Genomic DNA, 5960 nt, shown 5'->3' with positions numbered 1-5960 from the left:
ACTAAACGTGAATTGGCGGCTGCGCGTTTGTTTATTTGATCGCTGGCGCCGCACAACTTGCACTGCTTGTTGCACTGCTTGGCTCTTCGAGTGGTTTCTCTTTTTGGCCAAGTTAAAACGCTCTTTTTCGAAACAACTTGACTCTTTTTCCCTGCCAGAGGTTTTTTGTGACCACAAGTCGCGTGCTTGTGACTCACGATGATGGAGGGATTTTCAGTGGGGGGTTTTCAACTGATTATATTGCCGCAGGTCAGGTCTCAACTTTGCTTTGTTTATACCATTTTTCAGACTTGCCTCTAACTACCGTTTTCGCCGTCTTGCGGCTTGTAATGAAGCCATTAACGGCCAATTACCGGGGTGACCATCTTATTATGTTCAAATTGATTCCGGCCAGAGGGCTTGGGCTGGTTCTATTTGCCTTTCCGTATAACTCATCCCTTTCACCGGTCTGGTGGTGGTCCATCCTTTCACCTCTGCACTTTCCATCGCTCGCGAATTAACCACAAAATATGATCAGCTCATCCCACATAATTATAAACAAAAAATCCAATTCAATTTCGGCAACCACGCGATCGCAGTGAGTGTGCAGACTAAACTAACTCAAAACTGAAAATATAGTTTCATGTTGGAAATATTTACTTCGGCTTATATTATATACATATAAAAATATTGTGATTTAGCTTGTTAATTAATTATAATTTATTTATATAAAATATGAATTAATTTTGCAATGCACTATCCTACTTTTTGCATCTTCAAATTATTTTCATGCTGTATTTTTTGATATATCGGGCGTACCCCTCCCATTGTTCAGCTGCTGTAAAATTTAATTAAAGCTAAGTTATAAATTATCTGATGAAATTATTTGGCGTTGCACGCATTGCTTGGCCCATTGACTTAACCCACCCGCATCCATAAGTCGTAAGATTAATCTCCTTTCCATTTTATTTATATCTTACGCTCCTTTCCCAGCATTTACATAAGGCAAAAGTTTTTCAAGTTCAGAAGAAAAATGCAGACGAATTTATTTCAAGTTTAATTGTTGAATGGATTGAAGAAAAATATGAAAATGCTGAAATTATAATTCGTCTGTTCACCCATAAATATTTAATGAGCTCCACGAGCCAATCAAATGAAACTGCAATCATTAAATCGAATGATAAGTGTTTAAGGTCGAATTATATGGATGATTGTCTGGGCGGATGTGTAACTTTTGGGATTGTTAGTGGCAGGCTGTTTGCCTTAAAACGTATATAATTTAAAAGGGAAATCAAATCCTAGTTTTCTTTAAATCTAGATCTAGATCCTAGAGCTCTTTAATTCCATAAATAATTATAAAAGTATTATTTATTTATACCCCCCATTAAGTATCGTGAATCGTATAAATGACTTAAAATTACTTCCCTAAATATGTTCATTCCTGGTTATTGTCTGCGCAATTGGCTGAATGCCGTCACCCTGGGGCACTCATGAAGGGGAACTCCGCCAATTTGGTGGGTGTGTCCAGAAAGTGGACACTGCACGTGCCAAAAAATGGTTTAGAAAGTGCCCAAAGGCACTTTGTAGCACAAAACATTATGTTATGGACATGGGCACATGGATGTCAGTGTGTGTGTGGGGGGCTTTTAGTTTGAAATGGTCGATAAAAAAGCGATTACTAAATTCAATTTAGTCACAAAGCAACGACAACACCTTTGTGGGATTTTCAATTATAAAGCCCGGGCGCAAGAAATATGCTAGTCAATGCAGCACAGCTCTTTTTTTCCCAGACCGCAAAAAGGCAAAATGCAAAGTGCCAAAGGCGTGAAAATAATCCATAAAAAGAAAAGCGATGGGAAAATAGAAGGAAAAACTACGGCCAACAGAAGGAAACACACACAAAAGGGGCGACTGTTTTTTTTTCAGTTAGCAGAGCAGAAAGCGCGCTTAAATGATTTTGAATTGTGGACAAACATTGGCGACATGGAAACACGAAGGCGGCGGAGATGTGGACACGGACACGGGTTGACGTTGTCAACATTGTAGCTGCGGCTTCTGGCTAAAATGTTTGCGGCTGGTCAGGAAGGAGCCGGATGCGGAGGAGTTGCAGCAGAGGAGCAGTTGGCGTGGCTTGGTGCTAGGACGGATGGTGGCGCTAGATGCTGGATGCTGGGTGCTGGATACTGCGATGTTGGCTAAAAATAGTGGCTGGCAAAGAGCCGCGACCACAAGTTGCAAAAATCACGCGCCATGAATCGTACAAAGAGCAATTGAATGGAACCATCTTTGGGTGTGGAGAGTGGAAAAGTAGCTGGGATCGCTCCTCCTGCGCCTGACTTTCGTTTGCGTTGACTGGATGATTATGGTTCTTTTAGGTCAGTGTTTTGTTTTGGTCTACTTGATGTGCTGCCGTTTAAAGGATGGCATAATGCATCTTTATAGTACTGAAAAGTAGATTTAATTAGGTATTATAAATATGAAACTTTAATATATTAGTACGATAAATTTAATGGATAATTCAATTTCTCTCTGATTTAAATAACTCGATAAATATAGATGGGTCTAAGAAAGACCTAACTTAAAATTACAATTGGATCAAGTAAAATATTGTAATTCCCCAAGTTCTACCTCGAGGGTATCCAATATTCGTTTCATTAGCCCGTTGACCCATCTCCAGTGGCCACTTCCAGTTTATTTTCTGTTTCAATTGCAGCACTTTTTGCCCGCCTGTTGGTGCCAGCAAACTGCAAACTAACAAGTCGCCGGGATTGCCGGCAGAAATGTACATATTTTTTATTCCGGGGCAAAATCAATTGGCATTTCAAATTGCACGCCTTTGAGTTTCGTTCGCGCACTGCGTTTGCCATTCGTTTTGAGGGTTTGAGAGTTTTTGTTATAATTGAAAAGTGGCCCGGCCGTCGAAGAGTGGATGGATGAAAGGTCCATTCCATGCCACATGCCACACGCCACTAGCAACCTCGCCGAAGAAATCGTTGCAAACTGTGTTGGCTATTTAAGTTTCGGTCTGCCGGCAGTTTAGGCAAATAGAGTCATAGTCATCAGAGCCAGATCCAAAGCCCCTTCATAGCCATACAATTAATGCAGATGACGATGCCGAGACGAGACTAGACGAAACCAGATTGAATTCATGTAGGCGTCCATTGGCACAGGTGTGCAGGTGCAACTGCAAGTGCAGAGTGAACATGTCCATGTCCATGGCTGTGCACTCCACCATCGGCAGACACCAAATACTTCCTTCATTAGGCTCACCCGCAGCCCATTTCCCACTCCCACTACCCCAAACTCAATCCTCACTTGAGAGCAGCCAACCAAGCGACCAATACCAATGTGTCCCAGTCTGGCCTCCATTGTACGCTGGATGTCGTGTGCGTGTCGTTTCAAATCCGTCCGTGCACTGGCCAAAAAAAATTGGGATACATACTGAATTTATTTGTAACATTATTATATATATTATTGTATATTATATTATTCAAATTGTACATTTTATGGCTTATATGGGTAGTTATAAAATTGAAACACTTAAAAAACCATAGATACATTTTTTACAGTGCTCCGCAGGGCTACTCTCACATTGTTTGCTGCATAAATAATTTTAGAGTAAATTAATTTATTCGTTGACATGTGTCCTGCGTTTATTTGAAATTGCATTGTCATTATGCAAATGCACTTTACCCCGCCAACCCTCTTACCCCGTTTTGTGTTCGATTTAACTGCCTGTTGTTTTCTGCTCTTCGCCTGAGTGACTGCCAGCAGAGTTTTTCTGTTGAGTGCCATGATTTATTTGTTGATACAACCGAGTTATTTACACTTAATTTGACAATGCGTGTAATGGTTTGTTAGCCACCTAAATCGCCGGACTGCTGCTGTGCAGCTAGGTGCGTTTGTCATTTACCAACTGAAAATGCATCGCCTTAGTTTCTTGGCTGCATGATTTGCTGCAGCTGGCTAAGAGCCTAAATCTATTTGTTCTTACTGCTTGTGGGCCAAGAAAGCTGCATTTCGGTGGTCATATATTCCAGAGCAAATACTTTAAATAAATGAACTGCAGGTGTTCTTGGACGCAAAGGGTTTACCATTCGGCTGAGACTTAATGGCACGTTTAATAATCTTAAAGGATTAACCTCTAATGGCCATTGGTTGTGTATTTCACATATTATTTGCAAATGTTTAAAGCATATGTTGTTACACACTTGCGTGGTTTTCAAAGATAACTAGTTTATTTAACCATATGGTTATGCACAAGTCTGTGGGTGTTGGTCAGTTGATTGTTGTGCCTGGTTGTTGCCCACCACTGGCCAAATAACCGACTTTTCACGCCTTCTGGTATTACATCTATGGCCAGCGACGTGGTTAACTTACTCCCCGATCCTTTCTTGCCACAAAACCGTCCACAACATTCCGATGCACCCGCAACAGCATTGTGGTTGCCTCATTACGAAGGGGAAATGCTCACGCTTTTCCCTGCCAACAACTGCAGCAGCAGCAGCAACATGTTGCATTTTATGAATGAAGAAAATGTAATTTTACACTTGAATTGCGTGACTTGGAGCGGTGAGTTCTCATATTTCATAGCCGCTCAAAGATGCCGCAATCCCTCACATAAATTGAAAAAGAGCATTGATAGGCAAATTAGACGCTGTCTGCTTTCTGGCCCTATTGCACAATTTTAACTCACGGGGTTACACGTACGGAAAAATCGTATAAAGACGGTAATTATCTGAAATTAAGATTATAAGATTATGGGAACTTAGCTTATTAAATGCTTTTTCTACTACATATATCTTGCTTTCGAACATTCGAACTATTCGAGCATTTTGAATATATTGTTACTTTATACAGAATATTTGTTACAGTGCAATTGCTGCAACATTGTTGGCAGATGAACGATGCTGAGAATTTTCGAACCTCCCATCGTCTGAGCCTCATTAGTGAGGATCCCCATTCCAAGAGAGCGATCCTTTCACCAGGGGGCAACGTACATTCACTTTCAATAGCCAATGACATTCACTTGGCCGACAACGGGCAATTGATCAGCAGGCCGTAGCTCGCTGAGCTCCGTATTATGGCACCCATTAAATGTGATTCCATTGCACTCTTGAGGCCGCCACCGAAAGTCATTGACAACAACTATGGAACCGCACCACACCTGTCCTGCAATCAATCGGTCTCTAACCGAATCATTAGTCGATCTGGTTAAGACTTCTTTTAACAGCAGTTTGCTGCTCGTGATTTGTTCAACTGCATTGGGGATTGATCTCTGTGTTTCGTGCGCCGGTTTGCTAAGAAGTACACGAAATATATTACACATACGCCACCGATTCCGTTCGCCAATGCTGTGGCAAGAAGTCCGATTTGTTCCATAGCCGTTTGTCATATTTTTCCTTTCGATGCTTTTGTAAATGGCCAAGGTATGCGAAAATGTTTAGCGCCAATCGAATAGCATTTGTTTTTAAGGAATTTAAGTAAGCAGGGGAAACATTTTTTATTTAATTCTTTAAGACACGCCTTTAATAACGATTAGCTAAAAATCTAGTAATCAAAAATGTTCGACTAAGGTTAAAGGAATTTCATTTATATTGACTATTCCTCCAGACTATTTCTTAATCAAGATTAATAATAAACATATTTTTTGAAGAATGCTATAAACATAAAAGTATCTGTGGAAAACCATCTCCAGAAGTGATTTTGGTGTTTCGATCTCGCGTGGATTGGTGTCCAGTCTGCATCGAGCAAATATTTTACCACCGAATTCGGTTGGCCAAATTGACGTTATGTGCTGGTTTGTGGCTCAAACTGGCCCGCACTTGTTGCCAACTCGTCTTGTTCCAGCCAGCTGCAGATCCGATCCGATCTGATCATCTCGTCCCGATGCGAAGGCCACCGCCAGTCTCCGCACTTTTGTCAGATGGCGGACGCGGATCAAAAAACTTGCATATATTGCTGGGTGATTTTAATTCCGA

At 41.1% G+C, this 5960-nt stretch overlaps 1 protein-coding gene across 2 annotated transcripts in view; it reads left to right on the top strand.

Moving 5' to 3' along the window:
• The window catches only part of LOC117143088, a 54696-nt gene that overhangs the window by 26138 nt on the left and 22598 nt on the right, over positions 1-5960 (top strand). The window lies entirely within an intron of this gene.

This window comes from Drosophila mauritiana, chromosome 3R (assembly GCF_004382145.1).
Source record: "Drosophila mauritiana strain mau12 chromosome 3R, ASM438214v1, whole genome shotgun sequence".
NCBI classification, from domain to species: Eukaryota; Metazoa; Arthropoda; class Insecta; order Diptera; family Drosophilidae; genus Drosophila; species Drosophila mauritiana.
This window is presented reverse-complemented; position numbering and strand designations above follow the sequence as displayed.